Source organism: Paramisgurnus dabryanus, chromosome 19, assembly GCF_030506205.2.
Source record: "Paramisgurnus dabryanus chromosome 19, PD_genome_1.1, whole genome shotgun sequence".
Taxonomy (NCBI): domain Eukaryota; kingdom Metazoa; phylum Chordata; class Actinopteri; order Cypriniformes; family Cobitidae; genus Paramisgurnus; species Paramisgurnus dabryanus.
The window spans coordinates 31,548,583-31,571,730 of record NC_133355.1 but is presented as its reverse complement, the minus strand read 5'-3'; the positions used below and the strand labels follow the sequence as shown (position 1 = coordinate 31,571,730).

The 23,148-nt window shown below is 41.4% G+C and overlaps 7 non-coding genes across 7 annotated transcripts; 6 read left to right on the top strand and 1 right to left on the bottom strand.

Annotated features, from left to right (window-relative positions):
* Positions 1-266: 266 nt before the first annotated feature.
* On the bottom strand, positions 267-339 carry trnaa-agc (transfer RNA alanine (anticodon AGC)). Its single transcript has one exon. It is a non-coding gene; the product is annotated as a tRNA-Ala (tRNA).
* A 93-nt stretch (positions 340-432) lies between these two features.
* On the top strand, positions 433-504 carry trnap-agg (transfer RNA proline (anticodon AGG)). The gene has a single exon. It is a non-coding gene; the product is annotated as a tRNA-Pro (tRNA).
* A 1,332-nt stretch (positions 505-1,836) lies between these two features.
* Positions 1,837-1,908, top strand: trnap-ugg (transfer RNA proline (anticodon UGG)). The gene has a single exon. It is a non-coding gene; the product is annotated as a tRNA-Pro (tRNA).
* A 90-nt stretch (positions 1,909-1,998) lies between these two features.
* Positions 1,999-2,072, top strand: trnai-aau (transfer RNA isoleucine (anticodon AAU)). Its single transcript has one exon. It is a non-coding gene; the product is annotated as a tRNA-Ile (tRNA).
* An 81-nt stretch (positions 2,073-2,153) lies between these two features.
* On the top strand, positions 2,154-2,226 carry trnaf-gaa (transfer RNA phenylalanine (anticodon GAA)). The gene has a single exon. It is a non-coding gene; the product is annotated as a tRNA-Phe (tRNA).
* A 115-nt stretch (positions 2,227-2,341) lies between these two features.
* trnaq-cug (transfer RNA glutamine (anticodon CUG)) lies at positions 2,342-2,413 on the top strand. Its single transcript has one exon. It is a non-coding gene; the product is annotated as a tRNA-Gln (tRNA).
* An 851-nt stretch (positions 2,414-3,264) lies between these two features.
* Positions 3,265-3,336, top strand: trnap-agg (transfer RNA proline (anticodon AGG)). Its single transcript has one exon. It is a non-coding gene; the product is annotated as a tRNA-Pro (tRNA).
* Positions 3,337-23,148: the final 19,812 nt, after the last annotated feature.

Sequence of the window (23,148 nt, the reverse complement as noted above, 5' to 3'; positions counted from 1 at the left end):
CAATTTTTAATGGCAACAAAACGCTCTTGGAATGTAAAGCTCCATGTTGCTTTGTGAAGTAACATCCTTATAGAAGACGTTCATGTGTGTGCTCAGGTGCCATACTGAGGACCGACACTGGGACCTGTTGGCTTTTTGAGGCAAAATGTAAAATCTGGAGCCAAAGTGAAGCCCTTTTCTGCAAGTGTGAACCGCAGAAGCACCCACAGAGAGGGCACGCCGCGGGTCTGTAACATCAGAGAATTTAGCAACAAGTGTCAACCACGTGGAGAATGTGGGCATCGATCCCACTACCTCTCGCATGCTAAGCGAGCGCTCTACCATTTGAGCTAATTCCCCTTACCCCTAACGCGTGACTGCTTTGGCTTTTTGGAAGCTGCCTGCTACGTGCTGGAAAATTGTTTCCCAGGGGGCCGGTGGGGTTGCCCGATTGGCTTGTTGGTCTAGGGGTATGATTCTCGCTTAGGGTGCGAGAGGTCCCGGGTTCAAATCCCGGACGAGCCCACCTCTAAACTCGTCTCTCGGAGCTTTAACGCACAACACCATTGTGTATGGCAGTCCGGGCAGTAGAGGAATGTCAACGAGGGACGTCAGAGGTGCCTCTGCCTTTGGGATTTCCATGTAGATACCGTGTCCGAGGCGGTCTGGGTGTAGAATCACCTAGACGATCCCTTTATGCTTTCTGCCAGAGGGCTTGCTGTTTTAACAAACGATGAGTTAATTTCAAGCAACACAATTGACTCAACATGAAAAATCAACCAGGCTATTCGTCCTACTCCCTCCTGGCCAGGAAAGGCAAAGCATCCTGTCTACTGGGCCTGGGTAGGTACCCTGATGTGCCTGAAGCTATGAGAGTTAAATATAGAACCAGGCTAGTGATGCATGGTGTCCAATTTAGTTTACGGATGATTCATCAGAATTTTCTCCCAATCTAAAATCAACACTTGGAAAATGTGATAAAGACATGGCTTCTTAGATGTTACTTGACGTTACAACGTACACTAAGTATTGGGATGCCCCTTCTAATAAAGATGTTTGGGGCAACACAGTGGCCATCCCAAACAGAGCACTGTTGTCTCACAGCAAGAAGGTCTCCTGTTCAAGCCCTGGCTGGGTCAGGAGGCCATTCTGTGTGGAGTTTACATCTTCCCCTTGAGTCAACGTGGAATTACTCTGGGCACTGCGTTATTGGGTTTCCTTCCACAGTACAAAAACTATACACACCTTGATCTATACACAGACACATACCGAGGGAAGGGCAATTTGACATCTCCAATTCACCTAACCTGCATTTCTGGCGTTGCCAATAACCAGTTCTCGCCATGAATATACCCATAGATGCTGAAATGGCGTTAAGAATAAATTAACATGTTTAACTATTCCAGTTTTTCCAAACAAAACAAATATTAATGCTGTACAATACAGACCTTGTCACAGTACTTTGTTTCCATCTATGCTGCAGCAGTTTTGCAAAAAGGGCTTTTTCTGTGCAGAAATGACTGTGAGCCTGGGAACAAATCATTGATAGGATTGGGTGATGAGTGTTTGGCTCAGAGCCTGTAAGTCATAACAAAGGTGTTCAGCTGGGTACAGGTCTGGGATTTATGCAGACCAGTCAAGTTCTTTCACACCATTTCAAATTTCAAGCAATTAACATGTACTTATATCGATAAGTGCTTATTTTGACACCAGCCCAACACTAGGGCAGGTTGGCTCATTGTGGCTAATCAGAGTAGCAGGACCCAACAGGCCCATCCCCAAGAACTGCTTGAGGACATGGTGACTATGTTGTGGTCACATGTTTCACAGCGGCATAGCAACGAGGTAGTACGCCTTGGCTTGTTGGTCTAGGGGTATGATTCTCGCTTTGGGTGCGAGAGGTCCCGGGTTCAAATCCTGGACGAGCCCGTCTCTCGCTCTGCTTCTTGTTGCTGCTACACTATGAAACATTCATGTCAGTCTTGTCAGAAACATGCGCAGTTCCACATGTAAACGCGTGGCCGGTTAGCTCAGTTGGTTAGAGCGTGGTGCTAATAACGCCAAGGTCGCGGGTTCGATCCCCGTACGGGCCAAGTGTTTTATTCTACCTCCTCTGGCTGACCGCTTTAATGGTGTGATTTCTCGTGGACATTTCTGCCACATAAGCCGTTGGGGCTGAAATAGCTCAGTTGGGAGAGCGTTAGACTGAAGATCTAAAGGTCCCTGGTTCGATCCCGGGTTTCGGCAATCAGGGGCAATTCTTAAGGTTTTGTTTAGCCGACTCACTGCGGCTTACCTGACAGTCCCTGTCCGAGTGTCCTTTTCTCCGTGACCCAGGGAGTCAGGTGCAAAAGTAAACTGTGGTTCCATGGTGTAATGGTTAGCACTCTGGACTCTGAATCCAGCGATCCGAGTTCAAATCTCGGTGGGACCTATTGGATGTTTTGTGGTTTCCAAGCAGAACCGTGTCCAAAGGAAAAGTGTTTGTTACCCCCAAAACAATCCCCCGCCCTTTAAGCCTTTCTACCAGAGCACTCAGGCTGTAGACGAAAAAGGAGTTCATTCAAGCAACATTGAGCACTGTTTTCTGTTCACCCTGACGGTGGGCCAACAAGACACAATGTGCCAAATTTCAGCAACCACAAGCACATTACAAGGAAGCAAATTAAACATGTACGAAACCTTAGGATAAATGAAAAATCCATCGACGTTTTGGCTAAAGAAATCACACAGCTCATGTGTACAGGCCAAAGGAAACACACAGCTCACATGTACAATCTGATTATGAAATGCAATAAAAATACCTTACCAGAAATGACAGGAAGACAAATGAACATAGAAAGAAAGTGATTCCAATTTTTAATGGCAACAAAACGCTCTTGGAATGTAAAGCTCCATGTTGCTTTGTGAAGTAACATCCTTATAGAAGACGTTCATGTGTGTGCTCAGGTGCCATACTGAGGACCGACACTGGGACCTGTTGGCTTTTTGAGGCAAAATGTAAAATCTGGAGCCAAAGTAAAGCCCTTTTCTGCAAGTGTGAACCGCAGAAGCACCCACAGAGAGGGCACGCCGCGGGTCTGTAACATCAGAGAATTTAGCAACAAGTGTCAACCACGTGGAGAATGTGGGCATCGATCCCGCTACCTCTCGCATGCTAAGCAAGCGCTCTACCATTTGAGCTAATTCCCCTTACGCCTAACGCGTGACTGCTTTGGCTTTTTGGAAGCTGGCTGCTACGTGCTGGAAAAATGTTTCCCAGGGGGCCGGTGGGTTTGCCCGATTGGCTCGTTGGTCTAGGGGTATGATTCTCGCTTAGGGTGCGAGAGGTCCCGGGTTCAAATCCCGGACGAGCCCACCTCTAAACTCGTCTCTCGGAGCTTTAACGCACAACACTATATGGCACTGTATGGCAGTCCGGGCAGTAGAGGAATGTCAACGAGGGACGTCAGAGGCGCCTCTGCCTTTGGGATTTCCATGTAGATACCGTGTCCGAGGCGGTCTGGGTGTAGAATCACCTAGACGATCCCTTTCTGCCAGAGGGCTTGCTGTTTTAACAAACGATGAGTTAATTTCAAGCAACACAATTGACTCAACATGAAAAATGAACCAGGCTATTCGTCCTACTCCCTCCTGGCCAGGAAAGGCAAAGCATCCTGTCTACTGGGCCTGGGTAGGTACCCTGATGTGCCTGAAGCTATGAGAGTTAAATATAGAACCAGGCTAGTGATGCATGGTGTCCAATTTAGTTTACGGATGATTCATCAGAATTTTCTCCCAATCTAAAATCAACACTTGGAAAATGTGATAAAGACATGGCTTCTTAGATGTTACTTGACGTTACAACGTACACTAAGTATTGGGATGCCCCTTCTAATAAAGATGTTTGGGGCAACACAGTGGCCATCCCAAACAGAGCAATGTTGTCTCACAGCAAGAAGGTCTCCTGTTCAAGCCCTGGCTGGGTCAGGAGGCCATTCTGTGTGGAGTTTACATGTTCCCCTTGAGTCAACGTGGAATTACTCGCCTGAGTTTAACTTTTTAACCAATCACCGGCAGCTATTATTATCATCTTTGAGTTAGCAAAAGGTAAGTATTGTTTACTTCAATAACTTTGTTATTGAATATCGGTCATTATTTGTTAATATAATGTGTATATGTTTGGGAAATTAAACTTGCCTATATAGCTGTCTAGCATGTATTGGACATGTTTTCTTCTGTGCAGTTTACAGTTTTTTTCAGTCGCTAACAAGCGTTTGTCCAAACAGTTGTCACATTTTCAAAACTCTAAACACAATTGGCACAGCATCAGTCTTTTGTGGCCATACTATTCACACATTTCATGTCGTTTTCACACAATATGCAGTCAGTGAACACATTTCCACAATGCTTACATTTTCTTAACAGACAAGCTATACCTCCCAACAAAATTATGGATTGTTTTTGTAGTATTTACGAATGTTAACACACAACATCCCACAATAGCAAAAACAATATTCCAAACCTTAGATACAGTATAAAACCTCTGCTTCTGCAATGAGATCAGTTCTGAAACAATATATCTCAGCTAATACAGTTTTTTACAATCACTTTGCTACTATTTTCAGAACCTTGATGTCATTTTTCACAACTCTAGATACAAAACTCAAAACGGTAATCACTTGTAACACAGGCTGTCTAGTGTTCAAAACATTGCATTGTGCATTCACATCTTTAAAGACATCTTGCACTTGCACAATCATTGTTTCAAAACACAAATTTACTGTGAAATACCATGGAAACATAACTATAGATCACCCACACACAAGCAACTGATAGTTTCACTAAGTCATTGTTTGTACAATCATTAAGTATTGTAGAACAAAATTGGTGATACAGATTTCATTATGGTACATGTAGAGCAAATACATATCTGTAAAAGTTCTGCAGTAGTAGAGAGAATACGACAGACACATTGGAATCATTGAACAAGGTTTGTAATGTATTGATGAAAACACTACAGTACAATCACAACATAGGTCACATCATTTCACAATCTGCACTCAATCATCAGTAACAAGTTGGCAGAATTGGACAAGCAATTACAAGGGCCTGCATCTATACAGTACAGTGATAATTGGTTCATGCTCCATGCTTATTGGTTACAATGAACCTCATTATCTTGAAACTTTCATGATTTTCAGTAAACATGGAAGATTCTTTGTCTGTTTCCATACAACTATTACGAATAATGCAACAGTTACTTATCATTTTGGGCAGTTGTATTGATTGATAGTTAGATCATTGTAAGAAAATGAATAGACACTTATTTGAAATGTGATGTGTGAATAGCCTTTTGAAACAGTAGTACTTTGATGTTAAGTTGTGTCATATTGAACATGTGATTTTGGTTGAATGAACAAATGATCCAAGTTTTATGTGTATTGTATCCAAGCAATTGAGAAAAGAGTTAAGAGTTTTGAAAAATGTGCATTTTGATCTTTGGTTGTGAGTTTTGTGTCTAGAGTTGTGAAAAATGACATCAAGGTTCTGAAAATAGTAGCAAAGTGATTGTAAAAAACTGTAATAAACAGAAAATTGTATAATTGACACACAACTGATTTATGATGGGTAAATTGGGCCAACCACAGCTGATTCCAGTCTGGCTTAGACCCAGTGGCAGGGGTTATTCCTATTACATTGACACTTATACAGTAAAAGGAGGACTTTAAGGAGTGCAAAAGCAGTTTGAGTAGTGCAGTGAGAGGTGCAGGACAGTGAGAGGAGGAGGGCCAGGGAGAACAGCAGGCCCAGTGAGAGATGCAGTGAGAGGTGCAGGAGCAGTGAGAGATGCAGTGAGAGGTACAGGAGCAGTGAGAGATGCAGTAAGAGGTGCAGGACAGTGAGAGGAGCAGGGCCAGGGAGAAGAGCAGGCCCAAGGAGAGAGCAATGTAGAGGTGTAAGAATGCGTGGTGGTAGAATTCCAAGGGCTGCAAGAACAGTAGTCAGTGATGAAATTCACTGATTTCACTAAGAGAGGCTGGTGAAAGAGTGCAGCCCAATTGGAGGTGGTCAACGGTTGCCTCCATTATACGCATGTTTTGACAAACCAGCAGGAAACTATTGCATTTTACATGGATTGTTTCTATTCTCACTTGACATGTCAATAAGTTCATACAGTAATGCATATGTAGAATTTTTTGTCCCTTTAAAAATGTAACGTCTTCTACCCTCTAGGGGAAGAGGAAAGCTCCTCAAAAATGATTAAGATCAATACTGTAAAACCTTTTCTGTTCTATCATATTGTGTTTCTACTTTACCTCCTGTAGTCAAGAGTAAGGGGAAAAACTGCTTTTTACTGAAATGCTTTTGAATGTGAACATTGCTGTACATGTAGACACACAGTTCCCAACCAAGACATTTAGCGTAAAAACGGTGGATTGCATGTTTTGCATGCAAATACCTGTAAAACTGAAACATAAAAGTCTATGCAGTTTTTGTAATGTCAACAAAAGCCAGTATTTTGAAACCTGGTGTACTTTAATTGATTGCATGTACCTTGTGAAGTGAAAAGAAGTGTTATTCTTTGACAAAATTATTTCATTTTGTGTCAGATTTCCAGTGTTTTGGTAAAGTTATTATGTGCAGAGAAAGATTTGTTCTATTTTGAAATGAAGAGTATTTATTTAACAAAATGTGTTTTTTAGAAGAAAATTATGCATTTGGCCAATTGTGTTTTGTAGGTGGAACTCTGTGTTAAGTGTTTAAAATTATCTGAAGTATGGGTAAGCGCTTGTTTGCGACTGAAAAAACTGTAAGTTAAACTCTCGGTTCATTTTTTCAGTCCATAACAATAAGAGATAACTGTGGCTTAATAAATGATATGTAACAATATCCTCATGACAGTAGGATGAAACATAAACATTCCTAAAAAATATCTCTTTCATAGCGCAAGGATCTTTTTGGGGTAATATGTCTTTTTTTGTGCTATGAACGGATATTATTAGGAAAATTTTGTCAACCTTCTGCCATTGGGTCGTATTGATAAATTATTTAATTGATTAAATAAAAACAGCAAATGCTAGTGTAGCCCCTATGAGGCTTCTTAGGGATGACTACTCACTGAAATGCAACAATGCACTAGGCCAGATAGATCAGAAGACAACACGGTTCGTAGGAGACAATGGCACACACACACACACACACGTATAGAATGTAATTATTTATATGTTATGTTTAAAATTTTAGACTTACTGAAGAAAAGAAAATTTTAGTATGACAATATCACAATATAAACAAATTAATATAAAAGGAATGTAAAAGAAAGCAAACCAACTCTTAAAGTAGAGTAACAATTTGTATAATTAACAAAATAAACTCAAATACCAAGAAACTCCTTGGAGTGTATAGTTCAACAAGGCACAAAAATCAAGTATATCAGTTCAAATGAGATTAATAATTTCTCTTTCTTCAGTTCCTTAGAATGAATGTTCCAGTGCTTCAATAATCAAACCTTCAATAATCCAGTGAAACAATTTGTAGAAATTGCAACGCAGATATCAACAGAAGAAAAGTAGGTGTCTCATGGTTGCTCGCCATCTCACACTATGCACATTCGAAGTTCCAGATTAATGCAGTCCACAGTAAAGAGATCCAGAATCTGATTTCTCAGATAACAAAACTGGCCTGTGCACAACACACAGGATAAACACTCAATTCAATTCAATTCAATTCAATTTTATTTATATAGCGCTTTTCACAAAAGTCAATTGTTTCAAAGCAGCTTTACATAAATAGAAGCAGTGAAAAGCACAGAAAAACGACAGATAGCACAACAAAATACATGATAGCATGAGCAGTTAAATTTGCTGCGGCTATGACTCAATATTATAAGTGCACGTAGTACTAAAGCAACGTATAGAAGAGGAAGCTAGGTAAAGCCCAAAAAGGCTGCCTCCCCGGGGTGAAAAACCCCCTAGGAGAAAAAAAACCCCGGGCTTTTATCCGAGGAAAAATAAGTCCTAGGAGGGAAAAACCCTTGGGAGAACGGTTAAGGAGATTTGGCGGAGATAAAGCGGTTCTGCCGGTGATCATTGGTCAGGCATCAGCTGGGCATAACGTTGAAGGACGACCAGTAGATCAGAGGTGTGCCGACTTTCACATCTACCGGGACTGGGTCTGTTTGTCTCGTTGTCCTCGGGTCGAGGACGAGAAGGGGAGAGAAAAACAAAATCGTATTAGCGTAGCGGCCGTTCATATGTATTGAAGTGTCACACAGTGATGTGGTTTAACTCAGCTTAGTTCCAGACAGACTAACTATTGCGGCATAATTATATTATCCACAGTTGAGGATTTAGCAAATTGGGGGCCCAATGCGAGGGTATATATGGTAAATAAAGGTCACCTTCCGATCTTTAAGAGAAAATGAAACCTGACGACCCGTTTGACTAAGGCCTAAAGCCCCACTGTCATCGTTAATGCAGGTTCAGTGGCAAACGGGTCTATATTGTATACCATTTACAGGACCAGGAGAAAACGCCAAAAACATCGCAACCCGACCATACGTGCTAACCCGTTTGACTAAGGCCGGAAGCCCCACTGTCGTCGTTAATGCAGGTTCAGTGGAAAACGGGTCTGTATGGCATACTATTCACAAGACACACGAAAGCGCGAAAAACGCAACCCGACCATACATACCAACCCATTTGACTAAGGCTGGAGGCCCCACTGTCGTCGTTAATGCAGGTTCAGTGGCAAACGGGTCTGTATGGCATACTATTCATAAGACTTACGATAGCGCCAAAATTGCAACCCGACCATACGTGCCAACCCGTTTGACTAAGGCTGGAGGCCCCACTGTCGTCGTTAATGCAGGTTCAGTGGCAAACGGGTATGTATGGCATACTATTCACAAGACACACGAAAGCGCGAAAAACGCAACCCGACCATACATACCAACCCGTTTGACTAAGGCTGGAGGCCCCACTGTCGTCGTTAATGCAGGTTCAGTGGCAAACGGGTCTGTATGGCATACTATTCACAGGACACACGAAAGCACCAAAATCCCAACCCAACCATACGTGCCAAACCGTTTGACTAAGGCCGGAAGCCCCACTGTCGTCGTTAATGCAGGTTCAGTGGCAAACGGTGGCAAACTATTTAATGCAATTCATTTTAAGTGTTCATGCAGAAAAATTTTTTTATTTATTTATTTGGTTGGTCTGTGTTATGACCGTGAGTGCTTTGTTCCGTGAAAATAACTATTGCGAGTTAAGAACCTTTACTAGACAAATTATGCGAATGCTTTGTTGAAGAGAAAAGTTTTAAGTCTAGATTTAAAATGATCGACTGTGTCTGATTCTCGTACATCGGTTGGTAAATCATTACAGAGCTTAGGGGCTAAGTAGGAAAAGGATCTTCCACTTTTAGACACTTTTGATAGTCTAGGGATAATCAATAGGCCAGAATTTTGCGACCGTAGTGTGCGTGATGGATTGTATTCTGATAGTAATTCTCTAAGATATGAGGGTGCTAAGCCATTTAAAGCTTTGTAGGTGATTAGTGATATTTTAAATTGGATGCGATATTTAACTGGTAGCCAGTGTAAAGATGCCAGAATTGGGCTTATGTGGTCATACTTCTTAGATCGAGTAAGTACCCTTGCAGAAGCGTTTTGAACTAGCTGAAGCTTGTTGACCTGATTTGAATGGCATCCCCCGAGTAGCGAGTTACAATAGTCTATTCTAGAGGTCATAAAAGCATGAATAAGCTTCTCTGCGTCAGATGTAGACAGTATATGGCGTATTTTTGTGATATTTCTAAGATGGAAGAATGCTGTGCGGCAGACGTTGGCGATATGACTATCAAAGGATAAGTTGCTGTCGAACATCACACCTAAGTTCCTAACCGTGGAAGATGGCACCACCGTACAGCCATCTATGTGCAATTTGTAATCTGACATATTATGTTTGTAGCGATTTGGTTCAATAATAAGTACCTCTGTCTTATTGGAGTTGAGCTTAAGAAAGTTATGTGCCATCCAGTCACTAACATCGCTAATGCAGTCTTTTAGCTTAGAAAACGTGTGTGTTTCGCTGGGATGCGAGGAGATGTAAAGCTGGGTATCATCCGCATAGCATTGAAAACTTATGTTATGTTTCCTGATAATGTCTCCTAGGGGTAACATGTATAAGGAGAACAGAATAGGACCTAAAACTGATCCCTGCGGTACACCGTATTTAACCAGGGAGTGATATGACTATTCCTCATTTACATAAAGTGATAGCGATTGGTTAGATATGACCTAAACCAGGCTAGCGCCTGACCACTGATACCAACATAGTTTTCTAGTCTATTGAGTAAGATTCTGTGATCTATTGTGTCAAAGGCTGCACTAAGGTCTAGTAATATAAGAATTGAGATTTCACCACGATCGGATGTTAATAGGAGGTCATTTGTAACTCTAAGCAACGCTGTCTCTGTGCTATGGTGGGGCCTGAATCCTGATTGGAACTTTTCATATGTACTATTATTTGTCAAGAATGTGCGTAACTGGCTTGCCACTACCTTTTCTAATATTTTCGAAAGAAAAGGGAGATTTGAGATTGGTCTAAAGTTATTAAGTTCTCCTTGGTCAAGCTGTGGTTTTTTAATCAGCGGTTTAATAACTGCTAGTTTGAAAGCTGTTGGAACGTATCCTATTTCTAGCGATGAGTTAAAGATATTTAGAACCGGGATTGACACTACAGGGAATACTTCTTTAAGTAGTTTTGTGGGAACGGGGTCTAATATACAGGACGATGATTTGGATGATGTGACTAGTTTAGAGAGCTCATCTATTGTAGTAGGTTTAAATGAATCAAGATGTTCGTATGGTAGTCTAGTGTTAAGTGAACTAATGGGTAGAGTGGTGGCTGCCTGGGTAGCTACGATGTTTTCCCTAATAGCCGAAATTTTGTTAGAAAAGAAGTTCATGAAGTCGTTGCTATTGTGTTGAAGTTTACTATTGGTTTCTGTTTGTTCTTTGTTTCTAGTCAGTTTCGCAACTGTGCTAAAGAGGAAACGAGGGTTAGTATGATTCTCATTTATAAGCTTGCTAAGATATGTAGATCTGGCGGTTTTAATAGCCAGTCTGTAGTGTTTAACACTCTGTTTCCATACTGCGCGCCATACTTCTAACTTTGTGCTTCTATAATTTCTTTCCATTTTTCTAGCTGCCTTTTTAAGGGCTGCGGTGTGATGGTCATACCATGGAGCTGGCGGTTTTTCTTTGAATCTCTTTTTTCGAATGGGAGCAACGGCATCCAATGTGTTAGAACAGACATTGTTTAGGTTTTCTATTTCAATATCTAGATCGTCACAGTTATCTGCTACATGTTTCATTTGGGACAGGTCTGGAAGAGTGCTAATAAAGCTATCTTTAGTGGTGGAAATTATTGTTCTGGCTAGTCGGTAGCATGTTGTGGATTGAGTGATCCTATCTAGAAGTACAGTGTATGACACAAGGTAATGGTCAGAAACTGCATCACTCTGAGGTGATATTTCGACGTCATTAATATTGAGTCCGAGTGACAGGATTAAGTCTAATGTGTGCTTACGAGTATGCGTTGGCCCGGTCACGTTTTGTCTAATATTGAGAGAATTTAGAACATCTATAAACGCACGTCCTAATGCGTCTTTTGGGTTATCCACATGGACATTAAAATCACCAACAATCTTTATCTACAGTGACTACAAGCTCAGATAGGAAATCTGCTATTTCATTAAGGAAATCTGCATGGTGGCCCGGTGGTCTATAGATTGTCGCTAAAGCAAAAGAAAGCTGTTTGTGGTTACGATCAGTTATTTCCATATTTAACAACATTACTTCAAATGATTTAAATTTTAGCTCATATTTTTGGTTTACTTTAAAAATTGTGTTGTATATTGTAGCTACACCACCCCCTCTCCCCTTTAATCGAGGTTCGTGTTTATAATAATAGTCTTGTGGGGTGGATTCATTTAAACTAATGTAGTCGTCTGCTTTAAGCCAGGTTTCTGTTAAACAGAGTACATCTAAGTTTTGGTCTGTAATTATTTCATTGACAATAGGTTCTTTATTGGTAAGCGATCTAATGTTAAGAAGGCCGAATTTTAACATTCGAGATTCATCTCTTAATGTATTGTTTTCTAATTTTATTTTAATCAGATTTGTACCAGATGTAACAAGCGGTGCCCTGTATTTATTTGTTCGGGGAACAGATACAGTTGAAATGTGCTGATATTTCGGTAAGATTGACTCGAAGTGCTGGGATATAAGTGGTCTTGACATATCACGGCAGCTAACAGACGGACGGTTAAGCCGATCCGTCTGTTTCCTGACCTGGGCCCTGGATAGTCAGACTATATCAGAATTAAGACTATTGATCAGATTTCTAGTGAGTATAGCACTTCCTTCCGATGACGGATGAAGGCCATCTCGGGTTAGGAGGAATGGTCTTCCCCAGAAATGCTTCCAATTGTCTATAAACCCTACATTATGCTGAGGGCACCACTTTGACATCCATCCATTGAGAGACACTAGTCTACTATGTGTTTCATCTCCCCGGTAGGCGGGGAGGGGACCAGAGCATATTACATTGTCTGACATTGTTTTTGCAATTTCACACATCTCCTTAATATTATCTTTGGTGATTTCCGACTGGCGGAGCCTGGTGTCATTCGTGCCGGCGTGAATAACAATCTTAGAAGACTTCCGCTTAGCATTAGCCAGCACTTTAAGTTTGGATCTAATGTCAGACGTTCTGGCTCCCGGTATACAGTCGACTATGGTGTTTGGTGCCTCAATGTTAGTGTTCCTGAGTATAGAATCTCCAATGACCAGGGCACTTTTAAAAGGTGTTTCAACTTGTATACTCCTTAGGGGATCGAATCTGTTAGAAATTACCGTAACGTTATGGGTCTTAGAAGGACGCCTTATATGACTATGCTGCCTGACAGTCACCCAGTTTGACCGCCGACTTGACTCTGATGACGGAACCGAGCCATGTGTATTTTGATAAACACTATGCGCGCTCGATACAGTATTTGTAATATTTACATTAGCATCTGATGTCGGAACCGAGCCATTAGTCTTTTCGCTTGATAGATTATTTGCGACAGTAACATTAGCGGTTTTGCTATCCTCAACTAGCGTTCGGATGCGCGATTCTAGTTCAGCAACCTTCTCAGTTAACCTTAATACTTCAATACACTTAGTGCATGTAAACCCCTCTATGCTAACAGCAGAAGCTAAACTATACATGTGGCAAGTAGTACATGTTACAATAACAAGCGGAGTCTTACCGCTTTCATGCTGGGCGATGGCGTCTTCGTTTACCCAAACGCGGTCCCCGGAGCTGCATCGCGTGGGGTGTTCGGTTGTGACACGCCTCGGTCGCCTGCGAACGTCTGGGGCCAGGGTGATGTTTGGCTTGCTGAATCTGCGAAGGCCGGGCAGCGGTTCCTCCACAGCTTCCCGATCGCTTTCATGTCGTTCACGGTCCGTGAAGCTGCATCGCGTGGAATGCTCGTTTGTTGTGCGCCTCGATCGCTTGTGGACGTCGGAAGGCAGGGTGAAGTGGGCGCTGTACCTCGCCTTGGATCTGCTAAAACCGGGAAACAACTCCTCCACAGCTTCCCGCTCAGGTGAGGACAGGTCAGAAAAGCATATATCAGATGAATCCGCCATTGAATCCGCCACTCAATCAATGTTTACTTCACATGCATCTCTCATTATACATACACTTTAAACTTTTATACATATTTACTCCAATATAACACACACATTCATTCAATATAAACAGAACATTTATCCTTTAACACATGAACATAGTATTAAATCATACATTTTCACATATATACTCAAAATAATCATACAAAACTCACCGATTCCCTCATATAACAAAAATATCTTTTTATCTCCTTCAGATTTTCACCGGATGATGACCGGATGGCCTACATCATAGGATTTCAACACGAAAACAGCACGTGGATAACAAAACAAAAGGTAAGTTCTACTAAGATCTGTTACATTTTATTTCTCAACAAAAAAATGACAAAATAACTTACAGTTTTATCTTCCAGGTGTATTTTGCAAATAAACCTCTCAAAAATCCAACTTTATCAAAGATTTGAGCAACATGTGGCTCATGCTTCAGTTCTCATGCTCTCTATCTTTCTCCTTTTCAGCAGCTTCTGCCTAGGGCGGAGTCAGCGTGACCTACTTACACGCAACTGGCTGCCCAGTTGTGCAGTGCAGATCAATATCACAAATCAGAACAAGTTTACAACAAAAACTTTTTCTTTAGTTTTTTTTCCTTTAGTACTATATATTTTTCTTTGTTTTTACTTATATTGTAAATAAACCATATTTGATAGAAAACTTTATCTTCATTTTTCCATTTAGAAATAAATGTTTTTGAGCCTGGGTTACACCCTCCCCCCTTAAAATCTTGCAAGTCCCTTTGCACATCCTTAGTGAGTACATACTCTTGAGATACAGGACAACTCAATTGGGAATGTTCTTGCAAGGACTCTGAAAAAGCATCATTCAGACCTTGAAGAAGGGACTGAACTATTGTAATCAGAGGGTTTCCTAATTTAGGGTAAGTTAACACCTTGGGTTTCTCTCTAATTCTGGTAGATCTTCTTAGCTCATTTCCATCTATGATCTCCTCAGGTTCTTGGACTCCTGTACAAGTTTCAGCAACTTTAACATTATTTGATTCCTCTCCAGCTGAGCCAGATCTATCCATGGGTGATTCTCTATGAACACTTGATTCACTTGCCACCGAGGTAGCTGAATGAGTTAGCTGGGCTGTGTTCTCTCTTTCAGGTTCGACTTCAAGACTCAGAGGTAAGTTTTCCTCAGGATCTCCAGGTAAGTTTCCTTCAGGATCTCCAGGTAAGTTTTCTTCAGGATCTCCAGGTAAGTTTTCTTCAGGATCTCCAGGTAAGTTTTCTTCAGGCTGAACCTCCCCATTTGGGGTTTCATTCTCTGAGCTCGCCTTCAAGAATTTAACAGTATTTCTCTCAGGATGCGTAACTTCAGAAGTGTGAAGTGTGTAAGACTCATGTACAACATCTAATTGGGGTCCTAAATAGTAAACCTCCTCATCTGAGTCAGGAATATTTTCAGAATCTTCACAGACTGCTCTACTACGAGTTTTACGCTTTGGAACTGGACTTGGTAACTCAAGCTCTTTTACATCAGAAGAGAGGGTTCCGCAAGGAAGTAGTAAGTCACGATGTAAAGTCCGAATGGGCCCGGTTTGAAACTCAGGACACACTTTGTACACAGGTAAATCACCATGTTGATCAATCACAATGTAGACAATTTCTTCCCATTTGTCGGCAAGTTTATTCTTTCCTCTCAATCTGACGTTTCTCACGAGAACTCTGTCACCTTTTTCCAATACTGATGCAACAACATGTCTATCATAGCGAGCTTTATTTTTTCCAGCCATCTTTTTGGAATTTTTGACTGCGATCTGAAAACTTTCCTTGAGGTTTGACTTTAGGTTCTTTACATACTGAGAGTGTGTCACATCCATCTTGTCTTTTATGGGTAATCCAAATGCTAGATCTACTGGAAGCCTAGGTTGTCCCCCAAACATTAGCTCATAAGGGCTAAACCCGGTGGTTTCATTTCTGGTACAGTTGTAAGCGTGTACGAGTGGCTTTACAAACTCTTTCCAGCAACTTTTCTTCTTGGCTTCCAAAGTTCCAAGCATGTTTAGCAAGGTCCTGTTGAATCTTTCAACTGGGTTTCCCCTCGGATGGTATGGGGTTGTCCTTACTTTCCGCACTCCAGCAATATCACACAATTCCTTAATTAGCTGCGACTCAAAATCAGGGCCTTGATCGCAGTGAAGGCGCTCTGGATAGCCATAGTGACATATGAACTGCTCCCACAGACACTTTGCAACAGTCTTGGCTTTTTGGTTTGGAGTAGGAATAGCCAGGGCATATTTAGTAAAGTGATCTGTTATTACCAACACATCCTTAGTGTTGCTGCGATCAGGCTCAAGTGTAAGAAAGTCCATGCATACTAACTGTAAAGGCCGGTTGGTTGGAATGTTCACTAGTGGTGCAGCCTTTTCAGGTAGGACCTTTCGCCGTATACATCGACCACACGTTCTAATCTTATACTCTATGTCCGAAGCCATTTTGGGCCAATAGAAACGGTTCCACACCAACTCTAAAGTACGGTCAATTCCCATATGACCAAGGTCATCATGTAGATATTTAACTCTTTCACCGCCAGCGTTTTTAAAAAAAGTTGCCAGCCAGCGCCAGCGTTTTTCATGATTTTCACCAAAGTTTAATGCCTTCCAGAAAATGTTCTTCTTTAAATATATAAACATACAATATACCAAATGAAAGAACAGACCCTCTGCTTTCAAACAAAAAAAACCGTTTCATCCTACCTTTAGTGGTTCTTTTGCAATCAGCTTTTGAATATGGGTAGGTTTTTGCAAAAACACCATATTTTGAGCAAAAAGCAGAAATAATTCCATTTTTATGACGGACTTTTCATAGAGATCCCATTCAGAGCGATCTTTAAAACAGACACGGACATGCAGCAGCTTGGCATAGGGAAATACTTCCGGTTTTAAAAAGTTGCGGAAGGGCGCCACCTGGTGGATAATAGCGGTATTGCGGAAAGACGGAATATCTCGTCATTGGCGGGGAAGCGTTTTCTCTTAATTGACGAGAAATCTCGTCAATGGCGGGGAAAGAGTTAAGGACGTCGGAATGATATTCTTCCGGCAGAACCAACTGATATGTTGTCTTATCAGCTACACTTCTCCTTCGATAGAGAACTCCATCATGGAACTCCAACCGTTCCTTTTCTCTGAGAAAGTAAGGTAACCTAGAAAGAGCATCACGGACAGTTCTTGAAGGAGATTCTCCAGTCTGAATTTGGGTAATAACTTCTCTGATACAGGGATCGGCCAGTTGAGCTCTTTGGATCTCTAAAGAAGATAGATGGGGAATACTTGGTAATCCCCCACAATGGTCTTCTTGTGAGTAAACATCAGGCACTGCAGCTGTCTGCATTGTCAGAGAACTAATGAAGGTAACAGGTAAAACGTGCACATACTCTGACTGTTGGGTAAGACGACTGTCACATATGGCTCTCACTACTTCACTGCTAATTTTTCTCTCTCCTGCCTCTTCAGTGAGCCGTTCAACAAAGGTAAGTATTTGGTTCTGTTCATTGTGAGAGGCATCATCTACAGAAAGGTTTGTATGAGGTCGGCGAGACAATCCATCAGCATCAATGTTTTGCCTCCCGCAACTGTACTGCAGCTTAAAGTCATAAGTAGAGAGCGCTGCTAACCACCTATACCCTGCTGCATCAAGCTTGGCAGTGGAAAGAACATAGGTTAGGGGGTTACTATCTGTCACTACTGTGAAGGTGCTGCCATAAAGGAAATCATGGAATTTCTCTGTGACCGCCCATTTTAACGCTAGGAATTCTAATTTATGGGCGGGATACTTGGATTCACTGGATGAGAGTCCCCGACTTGCATAAGCAACTACCCTTATTTGCCCGTCCTGCTCTTGGTATAAAGCGGCACCTAGCCCTGATGTGCTAGCATCTGTGTGCAGAACATATGATAATTTTGGGTTAGCGAATGCTAATACGGGAGCAGTAGTGAGTTCCTCAATTATTTGATCAAATGCTCTTTGGCAAGTAGTTGTCCATCTACTGCTGAAAGAATCCTTCGGGTTCCAATACTGTCCACTTTTATTTGGCTTTGTGTCCCGACGAGCAGGGGGGTATCCTGAAGTTAAGTCATTTAGGGGCTTGACTTTTTTCGAGAAATCTCTGACAAAACGGCGGTAATAACCTACAAATCCTAGAAAGGAACGAAGTTCTTTCAGATTCCTAGGAACCGGACAGGTTTTGACAGCTGCCACTTTGTCTGGATCGGTCTGCACACCTTTGTCGGACACTATATGTCCAAGGTACCTGACTGAGGACTGTGCAAAGATGCATTTCTCTGGAGCAAGTTTTAAGCCATATTCCTTGATCCTGTTTAAGACCCTGAATAGCCTTTCTTCATGCTCGTCCAAGTCTTTGGAGAACACAATTATATCATCAATAAACACGAGAACTTCACAGAGATTAATGTCTGCCATGCACTTCTCCATGATTCTCTGAAAAGTGCTTGGTGAATTAGTGACCCCTTGCGGCATACAGTTAAATTCGTAGAATCCCAAGGGACACACAAACGCGGTCTTTGCCTTATCCTTCTCCTCGACCTCAATTTGGTAAAATCCAGACTTCAGGTCAAGTACCGAGAACCACTTGGATCCTGTCAAAGCCATGAAAGTATCCTCCAGTTTTGGAAGTGCATAAGCGTCTTTTATGGTTCGTTGGTTCAGTTTCCGATAGTCTATACATAATCTGACATCCCCACTTTTCTTTTTCACAACGACAATTGGTGAGGAATAAGGGGACACAGATTCTCGTATGACTCCTTCATCGAGCAACTCCTGTAGATGTTTCTTTACAGCTTCCATATCCCTTCTGGCGGAATGGACGAATCTCCAAAATTGAATTCAAGAGAAGACTTCAGAGTGGGTTCTGTATCAACTTCACTGGCTGACTGTTTACTAGGATTCACAGACTGAACAGCCTTTAGTTCAGCCACAATACATCTGGAAGGAATGGTGATGTCATGAGCGGTGGGATTGGAAATCACCACAGGTAAGTAACAAGGGTTAAACTCCCCAAGGGTAGCTATGCATGTCTTTACAATCAAGCCACCAGGTAAGGAAGAAAAGGTTGGGTGTTCAACAACTACCCATTTGTCAGGGTACACTCTTTGAACAGATGCTGTTCCGCAAAGAACTGCGCTTTGACCAGCTGGAATTACTTGGGGTTGCTTCTCAGGTAAACGCACCAGCCCAACATTTCCTTCCACAGCCTGGTTTTGGCGCAACTCCAAGATTTTAAGAACTTGCTTGTACCCAAAAGAGGGTGAAAAGTAACGAGGTTTTTGATGTGAAAAGTCCTTATATAGCTCATCCAAGGTATTTGTGCCAATCAATACAGATGGCTGAAAGGCAGATGGAAGATCAGGGATAACAAGAGCTAAGGTAGGTACGTCCATGTTGACTCCAACAAATTCTTTAGGAAAGGTGATGGTAAGTTCGACGTAACCAAGGTAGGGGACATTTTGACCGTTGGCACTCTCAACCTCAAGTAAATTACCTAAAGAATGAATTTGTTGGTCACTTAGGTTTTTATTGTAGAAAGACTGCGTGATGGTGGTAACTTGTGAACCAGTATCGAGCAAACAGTCACATGTTACTTCTGCTATGTTCACTTGGGAGGTGCATCTGACTCCAATTAATCCTCTGGGTAACATTGGTTGTCGTAAATTCATCTGTGCTCGAGCTATCAACACTTTTTGTGGTTTGGGACACTTTGATTTGGTTCCAGTTCCTGTTTGTCCCGCAGCAGGAACTGCTTTTAGTTTGACTGCGGCTTAAGGTTGCCATACTGCAAATCCCATTCACTTTGTCGCTTTTTGAGTTGTTCTCTTTTTTATGCTACTAACATGGGATTAGGATCATTTGAGCAGGAGCTGGCAATATGCCCCTCCTCTCCACACCTTAAGCAGTAACCTGGCTTAGGTCTAGCTTGCTGTGATTTGTCTGAAATTTTGTCTTTTCTCTTAGAACTACACGTGTCCTGACTACTCTCAGGTTTGACAGCACTCATCTTTGGGTTTTGCTTCTCTTTGGACTGTTTTGAAGTTAGCACTGCGAGCTGCTTTTGGAGCTGTGTTATTTGGCTTGCTAACTGAGCAGTAACGGAATGTAACTGGGTCACATCATCACTAATGGCTGTTTGAGAATTTACTACAACACTTAGGATTACCTAAGTGTTGTTTCATCCGTATATTTTTTGAAGCTTGTTTGCTCTCCTCAGTACGTAACATTGTCATCAGCTCAGCAAAGGACAGAGGTGAGTTCTTTTTCTGCTCTAATTGCAACTCTAGAAGCAAAGGGCTTTCCCAACATCCTCTGCAAAACTGTTTAAGCAGATGTTTGCCGACCTCTGAACTAAGTACTCCACCACGTCGCATGGTGGTCTGCAATGCCACATGCAGTCGTTGTAGGTAGGCAGATGGCTTTTCACCTGGGTTCTGGAATGTATTTAGAAATTTGGCGAATAATTCATCACCATCCTCAATGGGAGCAAAAGCAGAGTCAAGTAGCTGAATGTAAGCTGAAGGCGTTGCTGTGGGACTAAGAGATTTCACAATGTCTGCTGCTGGGGACAAAAGACTTTCACAGATTCTACGAACTCTGTGGAAATCAGATACTGTTGGGTCTTGACAGAGAAGTTCAGCACTGGTGCGCCAAGTTTCATAATCAGCCTCATTGGGTGGGTGGGGAACTCGCCCGGAGAAAGCACGGAGCCGCAATGGTGAATTCCCAGACATTGCAAAGTCACTTGTACGTACAAGGTGCTCCACTACAACTTTTTGCACTGCAGGTGGGTTTAAGTCACTTACAGTGAATGATGGGGACCTTGGGCTTGCGGCTGCAGATGCTGGTGGAACAGTGTGATGTTGTGCAGCATTTGTTGGCACTTGAGACTGCTTAAGGGTGAACTCAGTTTGGGGCGGATCTGCTGGATGAACAGGTAATGACTCGTCAGCTCCCACAAGGGTAGGTTCAAGACATGGCTTTTGGATAATTGTCTCCTGAATATGATCTAGCATGCCCTTCAGAACATCCTCAAAGCTTTCCCCACTACGACTCGCTAATTCTTTCAGATCATTGAGATAACTTTGGGTTGTGGTTTTTCCCAGCTTCTGAATATAAGTGTCTGATAGAGCTGTTACATGAAAAGAGATGTCAGGATTATCTTCTGCTTGCTGAACATAGGAAGCATTTCCTGGAGGTTTTGGACTGCTAGTCCAGAGCTGAATTCAACTATTAAAGACTTCTTTGACTCTAAGCTAGGATCAGTCACTGGGATGGATCTAATAATTGACCCATACTGCGCCAGGAAGTCTAATATTTCTTCATCCACTTCAGTATCAGTTATGCCGCTAATTAAAACAGCATTTGGAACTTTCACGCCCTCTTTCTCTACAACCTCCATTTGTTTTTTTTTGTTTTTTTGTTTTTTTCACTACTTCTACAACTGTTTTCAAAATGGTTAACTCCCTCCCAAAAATGGAAACTTTAAACAATCATTAGTAAGTGTGTGTGTTTTCCTTTGCCTCCTGGCTGGCTCGCCACGAATATGTAGCCCCTATGAGGCTTCTTAGGGATGACTACTCACTGAAATGCAACAATGCACTAGGCCAGATAGATCAGAAGACAACACGGATCGTAGGAGGCAATGGCACACACACACGTATATATAGTTAGAATGTAATTATTTATATGTTATGTTTAGAATTTTAGACTTACTGAAGAAAAGAAAATTTTAGTATGACAATATCACAATATAAACAAATTAAAATAAAAGGAATGTAAAAGAAAGCAAACCAAATCTAAAAGTAGAGTAACAATTTGTATAATTAACAAAATAAACTAAAATACCAAGAAACTCCTTGGAGTGTATAGTTCAACAAGGCACAAAAATCAAGTATATCAGTTCAAATGAGATTAATAATTTCTCTTTCTTCAGTTCCTTAGAATGAATGTTCCAGTGCTTCAATAATCAAACCTTCGATAATCCAGTGAAACAATTTGTAGAAATTGCAACGCAGATATCAACAGAAGAAAAGTAGGTGTCTCATGGTGGCTCGCCATCTCACACTATGCAAATTCGAAGTTCCAGATTAATGCAGTCCACAGTAAAGAGATCCAGAATCTGATTTCTCAGATAACAAAACTGGCCTGTGCACAACACACAGGATAAACACTCAATCAATGTATACTTCACATGCATCTCTCATTATACATACACTTTAAACTTTTATACATATTTACTCCAATATAACACACACATTCATTCAATATAAACAGAACATTTATCCTTTAACACATGAACATAGTATTAAATCATACATTTTCACATATATACTCAAAATAATCATACAAAACTCACCGATTCCCTCATATAAAAAAAAATATCTTATTATCTCCTTCAGATTTTCACCGGATGATGACCGGATGGCCTACATCAGGGATTCCCAAAGTGTGGTACGCGCACCCCCAGTGGTACGCGAGCTGCCACCAGGGGGTGCACGAGAGGAAAAATGTAATGGCGGTCTGTTTCTTTAAGTGGGATTTTTCCATACAATAAATAAATAAAAAAAATGAACAGTAAACATTTCCTTTGTAATCGCTTTTATTTTAAATAAAAAACTATAATTTATTAGTTTTTGATAGAAACGTAGAAGACAGCTGCTGTCTTTTTCTACGCACTGCTCTTCTGTTATGCACTGCAGCCGCTATATGCGTGCCAACTCGTTTCATTCATTCCATATATATTATAAATATGCTTAACTGACTGAAATCAGGGAAACTGTCATGTGGGACATCTTATGATAAAGTTGTTAGTCACGAAGAAGGAGAGGGACCAAGAGAGAGAGACTTTTTTATGGCAAAAATAGAACTAATGAAATGTGACGAGACATGGGCACAGGATACGCGAGCAATGTGTTTTCATGCATGGTAAAGAGACCGCCAATGAATTATATAATAAAATACATAAATACTTACTGTAGAGAACTTATTAAAAGCTTTCATTTAATTTTGTTTGAAACTTGAGCTGTTATAATGAATCTGCAAACTATTATACACCTTTTGTGCGAACAGTAAAGGCTTTCGTTAATGTGTTTGATGGGTCTGCACGTGACGCACTGGTAAACATTAGGAAACCTCTCATATGTCATCTATTAGCTGACGGCAGTAAGTGTACATTTTTTTACCATAGTAAACTCGAATGGCGTCTAAATATCACAGTGGTTAAACGCATACACGGGGGCGCGCATCATCTACGCTGAGCGTAGTTTCAGATGGTGCAATAGGCGTAAATATTTTTCACAATGTTGGACGTAGCTAAGCCCGACGTAGGACTATTACACCCAACTTCTTAACGTCCGGCTAGTGCAACCGGCCCTTGGTTATTTGCGCATGATTAAACATGAGTATTTATGGTGAGAAAATAAAGCTTTTTTG